Source organism: Oryctolagus cuniculus, chromosome 5, assembly GCF_964237555.1.
Source record: "Oryctolagus cuniculus chromosome 5, mOryCun1.1, whole genome shotgun sequence".
Lineage (NCBI taxonomy): Eukaryota > Metazoa > Chordata > Mammalia > Lagomorpha > Leporidae > Oryctolagus > Oryctolagus cuniculus.
Window position 1 is genome coordinate 138,689,853 of NC_091436.1, and position 16,300 is coordinate 138,706,152.

The 16,300-nt window shown below is 50.4% G+C and overlaps 1 long non-coding RNA gene and 3 other non-coding genes across 4 annotated transcripts; all 4 read right to left on the minus strand.

Annotated features, from left to right (window-relative positions):
* Positions 1 to 11,251: 11,251 nt before the first annotated feature.
* Positions 11,252 to 13,820, minus strand: LOC103349722 (uncharacterized). Its single transcript, XR_517861.4, has 5 exons — positions 13,680 to 13,820; positions 13,454 to 13,496; positions 13,211 to 13,249; positions 11,653 to 11,797; positions 11,252 to 11,428 (listed from the first exon to the last, which is right to left on the minus strand). It is a non-coding gene; the product is annotated as an uncharacterized lncRNA (long non-coding RNA).
* LOC127488911 (small nucleolar RNA ZL8) lies at positions 11,537 to 11,619 on the minus strand. The gene has a single exon (XR_007916786.1). It is a non-coding gene; the product is annotated as a small nucleolar RNA ZL8 (small nucleolar RNA).
* LOC127488909 (small nucleolar RNA SNORD52) lies at positions 11,881 to 11,947 on the minus strand. The gene has a single exon (XR_007916784.1). It is a non-coding gene; the product is annotated as a small nucleolar RNA SNORD52 (small nucleolar RNA).
* Positions 13,329 to 13,390, minus strand: LOC127488910 (small nucleolar RNA SNORD48). Its single transcript, XR_007916785.1, has one exon. It is a non-coding gene; the product is annotated as a small nucleolar RNA SNORD48 (small nucleolar RNA).
* Positions 13,821 to 16,300: the final 2,480 nt, after the last annotated feature.

Here is a 16,300-nt window from a genome sequence, read left to right on the forward strand (position 1 = left end):
TGTCAGGTTTTGTCTTTTCATACCAGGCGCATCCTGGGTCTAGCCAGTTTTTTTTTTTTTTTTGTCTTGTGAGAAGCCTGTCACGACGTGGCTCTGGCCTCTCACAGTGTTGTGTCAAAAGATAAAATTGGGACCGGTGCTGTGTGGTAGTGGGTAAAGCTGCCACCTGCAGCGCCGGCATCCCATATGGGCGCTAGTTCGAGTCCTGGCTGCTCCACTTTCAATCCAGCTCTCTGCTGTGGCCTGGGAAAGCAGTAGAAGATGGCACTTGGGCCCCTGCACCCACATGGGAGACCCAGAAGACGCTCCTGGCTCCTGGCTTCGGATCAGTGCAGCTCTGGCCATTGCAGCCAGTTGGGGAGTGAACCAGCAAATGGAAGACCTCTCTCTCTCTCTCTCTCTCTCTCTCTCTGCCTCTCTGTAACTCTGCCTTTCAAAGAAAATAAATAAATCTTTATATATATATATATATATATAATTACAACAAATTTAAAGATCTGACTGGCATTTGTTTGCTATCCCAGACTAGGGTAACAACTCATTCTATAAACTAGAGCGAACCTTCCATAAGCTGAGAAAAGCTGGCTTTATGAACAGAAACGGGCTGAGGAAAGCCAAAATGAAGGCAAACAGCAGCTGGTTGGTTTCCAAGCTACTTTCCCGGTAAAGGGTAAAGCAGAGGGATTGGCCTGCTTGGAGATCGGATCATTATCTCTCCTGATTTCCTGGCAGATCAGATTAAAAAAAAAAAAAAAAAAAAAAAAACCCTTTGTTTCAACTTGGTGATGTGGCACTAACATGAGTGACTCCACTTGACTGGATCTGCTAGGCCTGGTGTGGGCTTCAGTCCAAGCCGATGGTCTCCTATGAATGCTGTGGAACCGCTGTTTGCCCTTCTACCACTGAGAGATGGGGGTTGGGGTGGAAAACAATACAGTGTGGGTCTGATGCAGAGAAAGGTCTAGGAGCTAAGGTGGGTTCTCTGAGGGCGCCGGGCTGGGTCTACACCAGAACCAGTCCTTGGCCCCAGGGCTGGCAGGAGGAACGAAGGGTAGGACCAGTGTCTCAGCACATCTGGGTTTCAGAAGAAGTCTGGTAACGGTCAAAGGAACAAGAGTGAAATTTCCTCGTCTCATGTATACAAAAGAGGGGGAAATTCATCTGGCGGCCTTAGAAAAGACTTTACATCAATTCTTTTTATGCACTGTGATCTTGTAAATAAAGGAAAAGAATGAGTCATTTATACTGCCTCTGCAGTGTTTATTCAGGTCAATACCAACTGATGAGATGATTTATTTATTACTTCTTGTATGAAGAATGTCGGCTAATAGCTGTTAGAAGAATAATCAAAGGAGAAAATCACGATTTTGCAAACCCCAGTGAAGTAAGTCGGGCAAACATCAACAATGGCTGCTGAAATCATTACATAAAAAAAAGTTGATAGGGAACTGGATTTACTCACATGAGGTCGAAGAATTCATGACCGCACTCTTGGCAACCACAGAGGTGTGGGGGGAAGGATTTGGGGGTCATCACGGCCACCTGGTGATAAGACCAGGGACAGCAGGAGAAGCAGAGGCTGATGCCCGGATGAGGGGTCTTGGGAGGACGCGGTGGGCAGCAGACTGAAAGGTAAGATTGGATGCACACATCGAATAGAAAGGAGGCAGCAAGGTGACCTTGAGTGGAGGTGAGAGTGAGGTGACCACAGGCACAGGTCAAGCCAGGTCGGCGGCTCCCAGACGCTGGAGGCGGCAGCAACAATTCCCCTGAGGCCTCGGGAAGGGGCAAGGCCCTGCTGGTATGTTGCTTTCAGCTCAGGACAAACTAATTTTAGGCTTCTGCTGCTGCATCTGGGAGAGCCAGTTTCTGCCTTTTTTTTTTTTTTTTAAGTTTGTGCTGTTTTAAGCCACTAGGTTTCCGGTAAGGTGTCAGCCCACTCACAGGAAACAAACAAACACATACTTCACTCGTGAAGCATTTGCCTACACGCCTTCGGGTTGAATTTCCAGTTCAAAAAGTGCAGATCAAGGAACGAGTTAGCAACAAGAGGGCACCGTCAGACGAAGCCACCACGCAGAACACTGTACACAACAATCTGTTCTCTTCAACAGAATGGAGGGGCATTTGGCGCAGCGGCTAAGAGGCCACTTGGGATGCCCCCAACCCGTATCTGAGTCCTGGGGTTTGAGTCCCAGCTTGGCTTCCACTTCCAGCTTTCTGTTAATGTGCACCCTGGGAAGCATCAGATGAGGGTTCAAGTACTGGGTCCCTATCACCCACATGAGAGGCCTGGATTGAGTTCCCAGTTCTTAGCTTCCACCAGGCTTAGCCCAGGCTGCTGTGGGCATTTGGGAAGTGAATCAGAAGATGGACGACCTCTCTCTCTCTCTCTCTCTCTCTCTCTCTCTCTCTCACACACACACACACACACACACACAATCTGTCCCTTGGCATTTCAAATAAAATATTTATTTTTAAAATAATCTGAGGGGCCGGCGCTGTGGAGTAGCCAGTACAACCACCGTCTAGCAGTGCCGGCATCCCATATGGGCATGGGTTTGAGTCCCGGCTGCTCCACTTCCAATCCAGCTCTCTGCTGTGGCCTGGGAAAGCAGTAGAAGATGGCCCAAGTCCTTGGACCCCTGCATCTGCGTGGGAGACCCAAAAGAAGCTGCTGGCTCCCGGCTTCAGATCAGCGCAGCCGAAGCCATTGTGGCCAACTGGGGAGTGAACCAGTGGATGTAAGACCTCTCTCTCTCTTTCTCACTCTCTCTCTCTCTCTCTCTCTCTGCTTCTCTTTCTCTCTCTGTGTAACTCTTTCAAATAAATAAATCTTTAAAAATAATTTGAAAATTAAGACCAATGTCACAGAAACAAGAAAACAAGGGGGCTGTTATAGAATAAACACTTAGAAATTAACAGTGAAGCACAGCGCTCGATCCCTGACTCACGGGGGCCGGTGTTGCAGTGTAGAAGATTAAACTGCGGCTCACAGCGCTGGCGTTGCCTGCCCAGTCACGGCTGCTGGGCTTCCAGTCCAGCTTCCTAACTGCTAATGTGCCTGGGAGGCAGCGGAAAATGGCTCACATACTTGCGTCCCACGCAGGAGACCAGGATGGAGTTTCTGGCTCTTTGCTTTGGCCCAGCCAAGACCTGGCTGTTGCAGCCGTTTGGGGAGTGAACTAGCAGATGGAAGACTTCTTATTAGCTTGCTCATTCTCCCTTCTCTTTCTCTCTCTCTCTGCCAAGTAAATAGATCCTTAGAGCAAATCAGCAAGGGCGAGTGCTTGGTGCAGCAGTTATGAAGTCTCTTGGGATGCCCACAGCCCGCATCAGAGTGCCAGTAAGTCCCAGCTCTGCTTCTCATCGAGCTTCTTTTTTTTTCTTTTTTGAGAAAAAAAAATTTTTTTTTGAAAGGCAGAGTTAGACGGTGAGAGAGAGAGAGAGAGAGAGAGAAAGGTCTTCCTTCCATTGGTTCACCCCCCAATGGCCACTACAGCTGGCATGCTGGGCCGATCCGAAGCCAGGAGTCAGGTGCTTCCTCCTGGTCTCCCATGCGGGTGCAGGGCCCAAGCACTTGGGCCATCCTCCACTGCACTCCCGGGCCACAGCAGAGAGCTGGACTGGAAGAGGAGCAACCGGGACTAGAACCTGGCACCCATATGGGATGCTGGCGCCCCAAGACGGAGGATTAACCAAGTGAGCCACGGCGTCAGCCCCCCCATTTTTTAAGATTTTATTTATTTATTTAAGAGGTAGAGTTACAGACAGTGAGAGGGAGAGACAGAGAGAAAGGTCTTCTGTCTGTTGGTTCACTCCCCAAATGGCTGTAATGTTCTGAAACCAGGATCCAGGAGCTTCTTCCAGGTCTCCCACGCGGGTGCAGGTGCCCAAGGACTTGGGCCATCATCTATTGCTTTCCCAGGCCACAGCAGAGCTGGATCAGAAGTGGAGCACGGCCAGTGCCGCGGCTCACTAGGCTAATCCTCCGCCTTGCGGCGCCGGCACACCAGGTTCTAGTCCCGGTCGGGGCACCGGATTCTGTCCCGGTTGCCCCTCTTCCAGGCCAGCTCTCTGCTATGACCCAGGAGTGCAGTGGAGGATGGCCCAAGTCCTTGGGCCCTGCACCCCATGGGAGACCAGGAGAAGCACCTGGCTCCTGCCATCGGATCAGCGCGGTGCGCCGGCCACATGGCGGCCATTGGAGGGTGAACCAACGGCAAAGGAAGACCTTTCTCTCTCTGTCTCTCTCTCTCACTGTCTACTCTGCCTGTCAAAAAAAAAAAAAAAAAAAAAAAAGTGGAGCAGCCAGGACTAGAACTGGCGCCCATATGGGATGCCGGTGCCGCAGGTAGAGGATTAACCTACTGTGCCACTGTGCCAGCCTCCTGATCAAGCTTTCTAAAGGGCACCCTGGGAGGCAGCAGGTGATGGCATATTGGTCCCTGCCACCTACTTAGGAGACCTGGAATGAGTTCCAGGATCCTGGCTTTGGCCTGGCCCAACACTGGCACAGGCATTTGGGGAGTAAAGCAATGGATGGAAGATTCTCTCTCTCTCCTCTCTTTCAAATAAACAAATAAAACTTTTTAAAATGTCTTAATAATAAAATCCATACGATATCTTGGAGACGTTTGAAAAGTTTGAATGCTGAGTAAGTAATTTTAGGGAACTCCAGTTAGTTTTCTCAGCTATGAAAATAGTATTGGCGGCTGGCGCCGCGGCTCACTAGGCTAATCCTCCGCCTTGCGGCGCCGGCACACCAGGTTCTAGTCCCGGTCCGGGCACCGGATTCTGTCCCAGTTGCCCCTCTTCCAGGCCAGCTCTCTGCTATGACCCAGAGTGCAGTGGAGGATGGCCCAAGTCCTTGGGCCCTGCACCCCATGGGAGACCAGGATAAGTACCTGGCTGCTGCCATCGGAACAGCGCGGTGCGCCGGCCGCATGGCAGCCATTGGAGGGTGAACCAACGGCAAAGGAAGACCTTTCTCTCTGTCTCTCTCTCTCACTGTCCACTCTGCCTGTCAAAAAAATAAATAAATAAATAAATAAATAAAAAAGAAAAAGAAAATAGTATTGGGTTGTAGATGCTGAATTAGAAAAGCTTATTCAAGGGCTAGGCCAGTGTCTCAGAGACACTCACACACCCACAGAGGTCTTTCATTACCTGTGTTTTGCCATGTGGGGGGCAACTGACAAATATTGCCTACTCATCTAGCCCAACTGTGTATTTCAGGACAAAGGACAGAAAGCGAATACCAACCCAATAAATATAGTATTGTGGGGGCCAGCATTGTGGCACAGCAGGTTAGGTCACAACTGGTGATACTGGCATCCCCTATCTGGTGTGGCTCCCAGTTGCTCCAATTCTGATGCAGCTTCCTGCCAATGCACCTGTGAAGTCAGAGAATGATGGTCCAAGTCCTTGGGCCCCTGCGTCTGGGATGGAGTTCCTGGCCCTTGGCCAATACCTGGCTATTGCAGCCATTTAGGGAGTGAACCAGCAGATTGGAGATCTCTCTCTCTCTCACTCTCTCTCTCTCTGCCTTTGAAATAAATAAATAAAACTTAAAAAAATATAGTTGATATGTAGATGAATATCCTCATTTTTTGGGAGATTTATGCTCAAATAATAAGGGATAAAAATGTCTTGATCTTTATAATTTACTTTGAAACAACCTGTCAAACACAAATAAATATGAACACAACTTTTTTTGCTATATTCACAAATATGGGAAAATGTTGACAAAGTGTTAGTCACTGTTGGATTTAGGTTGTAGGTATACAGATTTACCTGATACTATCCTTCCTTTAAGACTTATTTTATTTGGAAGGCTGAGGCAGAGAGAGAGGTCTTCCATCTGCTGGTTGCAACAGCTCACACTGTGGCATAGTACGCTAAACCTCCACTGGTGGTGCCAGCATCCCATATGGGTGTCGGTTCAGCTCCTGTCTCAGGGGTTCCTCTTCTGATCCAGCTCTCTGCTAATGGCCTGGGAAAGTAGCGGAAGATGGCCCAAGTGCTTGGGTCCCTGCACCCACATGGGAAACCTGGAAGAAGCTCCTGGCTCCTGACTTTGGATCCATGAAACTCCAGCTGTTTCAGCCATCTGGGGAGTGAACCAGTGGATAGAAGACTTTTCAATCTGTCTCTCCTTCTCTGTAACTCTACCTCTCAAATAAATAATGTTTTTTTAAAGTTTCCATAATAAAAAGTTGCTTTTTGGTTTGGTTTGGTTTTGTAATATTTGTTCAGCTTCTAGAAGAAATCAACCGCCCTGTGTGGTGCTGGAGGGTGGTCACTGCTCGTGCCAGGCCCTTCACAAACATCTCCCCTCTCCCAGCTTATAACCTAAGAGCACTTCCTGGAGGACTATGTGCCGGCATCTTTATCTTGACTACATTCTTTCGCATTTAATGGTTTAATGATGGTAATAGCCAGTCTAGAATGTGACCTACTTCTACCTGAGTTTCACTTTGGGGACAATGACATTTGCTGCTTTCAGAGTCAGCAGGTACTTTAACCCTTAGGACCATTTGTTTCCTTATTCTTTGGGAAATGACACAATCATGGGGCTCTGGTGTTGTGGCACAGCAGGTAAAGCCACCAGCATCCCATGTTCAAGGCCAAGTACCCGTTTCCAGTCTCAGCTGCTCCACTTCTGGTTCAGTTTCCTGCTAATGCGCTAATACACCTGTGAAGGCAATGCAGGATGGCCCGAGTATGTCAGTCCCTGCCATTCACGTGGGAGACCAGGATGGAGCTCCTGACTTCTAGCTTCTGCCTGGCCCAGCCCTGGCTGCTACAGACATTTGGGGAGTGAACCAGGAAATGGAAGAGCTCTTTCTGTCTTTCCTTCTCTCTGCCTTTCAAATAGATAAATAAATCTTTTAAGATTTTTATTTATTTACTTGAGAGCTAAAGTTATAGACAGAGAAGGAGAGACAGCGAGAAAAATCTTCCATCCACTGGTTCATTCCCCAAATGGCTGCCATAGCCAGAAATGGGCAGATCTGACGCCAGGAGCTTCTTCTGGGTCTCCCACATGGGTGCAGGAGCCTAAGGACTTGGTCCATCTTCCACTGCTTTCCCAAGTCAAAAGCAGAAAGCTGGATTGGAAGAGCAGCAGCTGGAACATGAACTGGCGCCCACATGGGATGCTGGCGCCACAGGTTGAGGCTTAGCCTACTACGCCACAGTGCCAGCCCCATATATAAATAAATCTTAAAATGAAAATAAAAGTAAACAAAACACAGGCACCAGCTTTGTAGCCCAGCAGGTTAAGTTTGTGACACTGGTATCCCTTTTCAGACAGCTGGTTCAAGCAGCAGCTACTCTGCTTCCAATCCAGCTCTTTGCTAATGCGTCAGGGTGATGGCCCAAGCCTGAGCATCTGCCACTCATGTGAGACCTGGATGGAGTTCCAGCCTCCTGACTTTGACCTGGCCAGCCAGGTTGTTGCAGCCATTTGTGGATTAAACCAGTGGATGGAAGATCTCTCTTTCCCTGATGTTTCCCCTTTCATATAAATAAGTACATTTTTGGGACAGGTACTGTGGCGTAGCAGATAAAGCTGTTGCCTGCAGTGCTGGCATCCCAAATGGGCGCCAATTTGAGACCTGGCTGCTCCACTTCTGATCCAGCTCTCTGCTGTGGCCTGGGAAAGCAGTAGAAGATGGCCCAGTCCTTGGGCCCCTGCACCCACATGGGAGACCAGGAAGAAGCTCCTGGCTTTGAATCAGCGCAGCTTTGGGCTGTTGCAACCAGCAGATGGAAGACTTCTCTCTCTGCCTGTGCCTTTAAAATAAAATAATTTTTTTTTTTTTTTTGGACAGGCAGAGTGGACAGTGAGAGAGACAGAGAGAAAGGTCTTCCTTTTCTGTTGGTTCACCCTCAATGGCCGCCGCGGCTGGCGCACTGCGCTGATCCGAAGGCAGGAGCCAGGTGCTGCTCCTGGTCTCCCATGGGGTGCAGGGTCCAAGCACTTGGGCCATCCTCCACTGCACTCCCTGGCCACAGCAGAGAGCTGGCCTGGAAGAGAGGGGCAACTGGGACAGAACCTGATGTGCCGGCGCTGCAAGGCGGAGGATTAGCCTAGTGAGCCGCGGCGCCGGCCAAAATAAATCTTAAAAAAGTACTTTTTTTTTTTTTTTTTTTAAGATGATCATAGGGAAGTAGGATGTCATGGAAAAGAAAGTACCATAATAAACTAACAAATGGGTCTGTGTTGCTAAAACCAGATGCTCCCATGCACCACTGGGAGAGCTGAAGATGGCACCTGGGGCTGCAGCAGGAGCAGGCAGCAGGGTGAGGGCAGCGCTGAACAAGCAGCACCAAGGCCGGAGCAGGCTGCTCCACGCTTCACGCTTCACGCCTGCTTCTAACCACCTCCAGCTTCTCTGCTCCACACGTTGGCTTTTTTTTTTTTTTTTCCTTTTAAGATTTATTTACGCGAGAGGCACACTTAGAGAGGTCCCCCATCCGCTGGTTCATCCCCAAATGGCCACAGCAGCCGGAACTAGGCCGATCTGAAGCCAGGAGCTTCTTCAGGATCTTCTATGCAAGTGCAGTGGCCCAAGGACTGCTTTCACAGGCCATTAGCAAGGACGCTGGATCAGAAGTGGAGCAGCCGGGACTCGATCCAGTACCCATGTCGCATTGCAGGCAACAGCCTCAGGTTTTTTCTTCTAATTCACTAATTTCCCAGTCTGTTGTTTCACCTGCTTATGTCAATTCTAGTCTGCTGCTCCTTCCTTTACAAGGCCCTGTCCTTGCACAAAGGACTAAGTCCTTTCTCCGAGTGCTGTCAGCCTCCTAATCCCACCTTGTAAGCTGTTATCTGTTTCCTGGCTGCTCAGTCACCTTTTATTACACCTGCTGGCTTGTTGCTGTGGGCCGGATCCCCCTGTGGTCCTGACCCTGGCTCCTAATGGTTGTCTCGCAAGGGAACTCCATGTGTGAGCGGGAGCACACAGGTATCCCAGTAGGACAGCTCAGTTTTTGTTCAGTCCTTTGGGAATCAGGTCACAACGTGTTGCTAAGCTACAGAGAACTGTTTTGGAAACATCAAGATTACTCAGTGAGCTCCCACAAACAGCTCCCTGGCTGCTCATTGGCCTCCCTACACACACTTCCACCTCTCAGCCCAAGGAACCACTACCCTGAGTTCAGTACCTGGGAGCTTCACAGTTCAGGAGAACTGTGCAGTATCAGGGCGGGTGGTACACAGCGCTGAAGACACTGCTCCAGCCCACAATGGAGTGCCTGGGTTGGAGACCCAGAATGAGTTCTGGGCTCCTGGCCACTGCAGGTATCTGGGGACTGAACCAACGGGAGCTTTCTCTCTGCCTTTCAAAAAGTTAAAAAAAAAGCATTTAAAAAAAAAGATTTATCTTTAAATATTTGAAAGTCAGTTACAGAGGTTTTCCATCCACTGGTTCACTCCCAAAACAGCCACAACAGCCAGGGCAGGGCTGGGGAAGCCGGGAGCCGGGAACTCCAGCCTGGTCACCCACTTGGGTGGCGGGAGCCCAGGTGCTTGATTCACCTTCAGTTGCCTTCTCAGGCACATCAGGGAGCTGAATGAGAGCAGCCGGGCTTCAAACCAGTGCTCCGGCGGATGCTGGTTTACAGGCAGTGCGCCATCTTGAGGCAGATGTCAGATGTCAGGTGCAGGAGTTAAGATGTCATGCCGGGATGCCTGCATTCCATACTGAACACTGGGTTTGAGTTCCAGCTTCCCGTAAATCTGTACCCCAGGAGGCAGGTCACAGCCCACGCACCACGGAGGACTCCTTGATCCAGCCCTGGTTGTTACAGGCATTTGAGAGAGCCACTGGTTGAAATGCTTGCCTCTGCCTTCAAAACAAAAACACCCAACTTTAATCCAGTTCTTTTAACACAGGGCTAGTTGTTTTGGGACAGGGACTAGAGCTCAGAACAGAAATGGAAGCAGGTGACCCTGTCCTCTGGAAACACAGTGAGCCAAAACACAATTAAGGAAAATAAATCCTCGCTGGACCAGTGGGATAGAAAAGCAGGAAACACTCCCTAAGAACACATACTGTAAGCCCCTTACAGAGATTTGCTTTCTGTAATTTATCTGTGTTTGGAATATTCTAGAAACAAAACTTGTCTTACATATTGTGGGGAGGGAGCCGGCACTGTGGCATAGCCTGCAGCGTTCACATCCCTTGGGTGCTGGTTCACCTCCACCTCAGCTCCCTGCTCATGCGCCTGGGAAAGCAGTAGAGGATGGCCCTGCACCCACCAGGAGATGCAGGTGGGGAGTGAACCAGCAGATGAAAGCTCTAACTCTACCTTTCAAATACATAAATCATTTTTAAACAATTTTATTTTCTTTTTCAAGTAAATTAGGGGGCCGGCCCTGCAGCATAGCTGGTAAAAGCACCCCCTGCAGCACCAGCACCCCAGATGGGCACTGGTTTGAGTCCTGACTGCTGCTCTTCAGCTCTCTGCCTCTCCTGTTGAACTCCTTTCAAATAAATCTTTAAAAAAACAAAACAAACAAAAAAAAACAAAAAAACAAACAAACCCTCACACCCAAACCGGTTCCTCTGGGCATTATCTGTTCTGCTCCCCACCTGTGCTCACAGCCCAGTTGTCTTCGAGGCAGCACCAACACAGGTGGTTCAAACTACATGAAAATGCCCGTTACCTGCGGCCAGTGCTGTGGCCATCACCATGCCGGCAGCCCCTAATAGAGCTGCAGTTCCAGGGTCCTGCCTCCAATCCAGCTCTGCAGTAACATGCCCGATAGTGGAAGGTGGTCCAAGTAGTTAGGCCCTGGCACCCCTCAAGGGAGACCCAAGGTTCCTGACTCCTGGCTTCAGTCTGACTGAACCCTGATCGTTATGGCCATTAGTGAGTGTACCAGTGAATTAGATCACTCTCAAATGTCTTAGAATTTTGAAGATGCACTTGTCCTTCAATTCCATTTGCACTTTCATGCTGCTGTCTCACCTCACACAGGGTACACAGTGGGCTGCAGTTTCCTGCTGTCACAGTCACCTGGGAAGCTGTCAGGGGCCCCGTTTTCACACAACCAGAAACTGAAAATACTGGACACGAAAGTACTCTGGTAATCCTATTTTACACCTGTCTGTAAAGAAACACTTTGGTGCCAACCATGGTGACTGTTCCCGGGTGTGATGCCACCTCCCACTTCTCTCAATTACTGCCTTGTGGGCCAGCGCTATGGCGCCTTGTTTGCACTGAGACCAATCCATTACTTGTTTTACTTATTTTATTGAAATTCTTTTGACAAAATTAGTAGTCATAACCTTTCCAGCTGACATGCAGGGGCCTCAAAATTTCTATTATTTTTGCATTTGTTGATGGTCGCTCAGGAAAACGCCAAAGACGCTGAGTTCCTATGGTCTGCCCCATCCTTGTCAGCAAACTCCTGAAAGTCCACAAAAGGAACAAGTGTTAGAACCATGCTGGCAACCAGCGGTGAGCAGCAGGCCAGCAGTAGGGGACATGCCGCCCAGGGTGCTGGGGGAAGCACAAGCACAGAGTGGATCAGGTGGTCTCAAAGATCCTCAGAGAAAGCTCAGAGACTCTAGTCCAACCAAGTCATCACGACCACTGTGTGCTGTGCTGGGAGCCCAAGCCAGCAACACTCACCACTGCACTCAGAGGGCCCGCTCCGCACTCGTCACAGCCCAGGGACGAAGCAGCAGGAACAGAAACATCAGTCAGCCCAGCTACAACTGAGGCCTCCGCGGTCTGTCAGGGGGCACCGCCCCTGGCTGTCTCCAAAGCTCTCATCCTAGAGAGGTGAAAACCGGACAACCATGAGACCAACCAGGAGCCACAGCCCTCGCAGAAACCCCCGTGTCCGGTCTCCTAAACGAGTCAGAACTCATTTTTGACATCAGGACCAGGGTCAGAGACTCTAGTCTGTGAAATCATCATCCCCTGTTTAGGAGACCTGGATCAAGGGATGCCATCTGGAAGAGACAGTACCCTCTAACAAATAAGGAAGCCAGGGATACAAGCAGTAACAGCTGCACAGGAAGTAAGATCCAAAAAGTGGTGCTTAGAGAATCACCAGGCAGAATACTTGCACCGTACCATGTGCTCATCAGGAACCAGGGAGACCTGGGGCAGGGTTGTGGAGTAGTGAATTAAGCCAGAACGGACACCCACACCCCATCAGAGTGCCGGGAGCCCCAGATGGTCTGCTTCCCACCCAGCTACCAGCTAATGCGCCTGGAAAGCAGAAGCTGGTTTAAGTACTGGAGTTCCTGCCAGGGACGGGGGCTTGCACTGCGGTGCAGGTCAAGCTGCTTTTTATGCCAACATCCATCGGAGCACCAGTTCAAGTCCTGCGCACTCTGCTTCTGATTCAGCTATTTGCTAACGTGCCTGGGAAGACAGCAGAAGATGGGCCAAGTGCTTGTGCCACTGCCACCCATGCTGACATCCAAGACTCAATTCCTGGATCAGGGCTTTGGCCTGGCGCAGCCCTGGCCATCACAGTAAACCAGCAGATGCGTGATCTCTACGGCTCTTTCAAATAAACAAATCTTACTAAAAAAATAAGGCCACTGGGAGGCGCCATATGCACTTGGGCTCACAACAGAAAAATGGGTGACGCAGACAGGTTTGAGGGGTGAACAAAAATACTGGGTATTGGAGCCAGCATCTCATATGGATGCTGGTTCAAGTCCTGGATGCTCTACTGCCGATCCAGCTCTCGGCTATGGCCTTGGAAAGCAATAGAAGACGGCCCGAGTCCTCGGGCCCCCGCACCCACATGGGAGACCTGGCTTCAGATTGGCATAGCTCTGGCCATTTTGGAAGTGAACCAGCAGATGAAAGACCTCTCTCTACCTCTCAAATAAAAAAAGGGCAGACCTGGGACGGGGGTTGTGGGGTACTGAGTTAACCCACACATGGTATGGCATGCCTCCCATACCAGGGTCCCACTTCCAATCCAGCTCCGTGCTTATACGCCTGGGAAGCACAAGACGGCTAAATACTGGAACTCCTGCCACCCGTGGAGGGGATGGGTTCCTGGCTCCTGGCTTCAGCCCGGGGAAGCTAAGCAAGGGACAGAAGACTTGTCACTCTGCCTTTCAAAAAAAAATAAAAACAGACCCCGAGAGCGCCCCCACGAAGGACAAACGTGGGGACGAGATGGTCAGCAAGCAGGAAGGCTCCCGCAGGCAACACTCACCTTTTCGCACTGGTAACACCGGGGGCCGCCTCACACCCCCTAGTAAGGGAAATAAGAGAAAGGTTACTAACTTGAGCCCTCCAGCCATCAACCTCCCCGAACCCGGGGTAGAGGGGCCGTCAGCGCGCTGCGGTGCTGGCGTCAGCGAGACACTCAGAGTCACCTGGGGTCATCATCAACCCTCGTCTGCCCACAAGGCCGCCAGCCACTCGGAGCTCGCCACCGCACGCGCGACCCACTCACCGGCCATCACGTCGCTGCGGAGCGGCCGGCACGCACCAGGAACCTGGAACCAAGTCAAGGAATTAGCAGAGCCAGGGGAGACTCCGGCGTTCCCGCCTGCGACCCGGGCTGGGTCAGTTCCAAGCAGTGGCGTCACAGAGACCTCAGAAACTCTAGTCTGTTAACAGTCGTTCATCCTGCTCAGCCCGGGAGTGCGGCCCCCAACCCCAGCAGGTCCCCGCGGTACCTATGCAAGCGAGTCTGCGCCGAGGCGGGCTACCGGCCTGCCCCATCCTCCATCGCGGAACAACAGCACACAGCAGAGCCGGCACCCACCGCACAAAGAAGCGGGCGAGCCAGGCGGGGGCTATTTATGGCGGCGCGGATCGGGGGCCTGATGGGCATGGCTGTCTTCTTATATGCCTGCCTCCACGTGCAGCATTTTGCCCATAGTTTGTCCAGATACGAATAAAACACAGGAAATAAAGGCCTTGAAAGTATGTTGCACGTCATTGCAGAGGCATGCTGCTAATACTGGGAGGTTTCTGTAAATTTTGGAAGACAGGCGGAAGAAAGTCCCCCGCAGCCGGTCTCGCGAGAGTTCGGCGCGTCCCCCAGCCGCGGCTCGCGAGGCCGAGGACCCCGCGCGCCCTCGCCCGCTATCGGCCGTCCTCGCTTGGGTCCGACCCGCGCTGCAGCACCCATCCGCTGGGTGCCGCCACAGTCGGAACTGGCTCCCGCGCTGAGCCGGCGGACCTGTTACGCGTATTGAGCTTCGTATCTTTTAAATATTCCAAATAGTTTTATTATACTGCTGCATAATTATTTGCATATAGTTGAAATATAAAATTTGGTAAGAGTTTTTTAGAAAATAATCTTAACGTCAAAATTTTTTAAATTGGGGCTGACGCTGTGGTGTGTTGGGCTAAGCCTTCGCCTGTGGGCGCCGGCATCCCATGCGGACGCCGGTTCGAGACCCGGCTGCTCCACTTCTGTCCAGTTCTCTGCTGTGGCCTGGGAAAGCAGTGGAGGATGGCCCTTGGGCCCTTGCACCTGCGTGGGAGACCTGGAGGAGGCTCCTGCCTTCGGATGGGCCCGCTGCAGCCGTTGCGGTCATTTGGGGAGTGAACCAGGAGATGGAAGACTAATGTCTCTCCTTCTCCTTAACTCTCAAATAAAAACAGTTTTTTTAAAAAAACATTTTTATGTAATTGTACATATTTAGGGCTTATTATGTGATAATTTGATACATGTACAGCGTGCCGTGATCAAATCAACTAGTATTCCAATCTCCTTAAACATCAAGTTTTTGTGTTGAGAAACTTCAAACTCTTCTGTTCTAGGTCTTTATATAACAAATTGTTATAATAAACTTAGCCATCATCCTTTTTAATGTAGTTCTGCGTTCAGTAAAATGGACATTGTCCTGCAACGCATCACCACCTCTCCAAACTGAAAAGCTATCCCTCCTCCTTACACAACAACTCCCTAGCCCCCCTGCGCTGTGCCCTTTCTATGTGCAGTGAGTGGGTTGGGAATTGACCAAAAATGGTGCGAGTGCTCAGTGCCCTCTGCCCAGCGCCAGTCCCCGGGGATTGGAAGCAAGCCCAGTTGGTGTGCAGTGGCAACAGCCAGGCCGGTCCCTTCCCCTCGAGGGGCTCTTCCTTAGTCCTGTGCTCTTCCCTTGCTCCCGCCACTGCAAATGTCATCCAGATCCCACCTCCTGGACCCTTATGTGTAGAAGCACAAGTCTGGTGATGTGCTGGCGTGTTTTCCTTCATCTTCGTGAGAAAGTCACATACAAGAGGATGAATTGGGGGACCCAAACAATACTCTGTCAGTCACACCCTTTCAGTTTCATAACACAGGTGCCAAGAAGCCTAGAGTAAGATTGGGACGGAGGCCACTGCGGGCACAGGAAACGTCTTTCCTTCTGCAGTTATTTCATGTCCTTCCTCTTCCCTCAAGGTTTCAGCCTTACGTAAAAACAACAACAAAAAACAAAAACAAAAACAAAAACAAAAAAAAAACCACACACACCAAAAACCACTTCCAAGAGGCCTATGGTATTCAGCCGTTTATTTGATATATTTCTCAGCTCCTATAGGCCAAGTTCCACCAGGGGCTGATGTTGCCAAGTGTTTCAAGCTCCAGGCCGTGCATGTGTGCAAATAGGCCATGATTGCTCATATCCTGGTATTGCTTCTATTTGAATGCCTTCCCTAATAAGGGAGTCATGAATGTGTTTACTCAGCCTCAGAGATTCTTTTCCCGCTCATTAAACTGCTGCTGGAGAGCTCCCTGGCCTCTGATGGCTGCTGGCCTCAAGCTCCGGCAGACTGCTTCTTGCCCACCAGCCACTGCTCCACGGAGCACTCACACTTTCCTGTCTTCCTTTCCCCAATTCCTAGTCCTCCTAAACATAAAGTCAGGAGCAGCCTCTGGTTTACTGGTTTCTCTCAACTTGGGCTGCACATTAGAAATACTTGGGCAGGGGCCAGTGTTGTGATATGATGTTTAGCCACCACCTGTGACGCTGGCATCCCATATGGGCAGCAGTCTGAGTCCAATTCCCATCCAGCTCCCAGCTAATGCTCCTGCAAAAGCAGTGGAAGATGGCCCACAGTCCTTGGGCCCCTGCATGGGAGACCTGGATGAAGCTCCTGGCTCTTGGTTTCAGCCTGGCCCAGCCCTGGCCATTGTGATTATTTGGGAAGTGAACCAGCAGATGGAACATCTCTACTTCTCTCTCTGTATAACTCTGCCTTTCAAATAAATAAAATAACTCTTAAAAAAATACTTGGGCGTTTTAAATAAAAATATCACTTTGGCCTACTCAGATTCTAAATTAGCCTGGGATTTGTATTT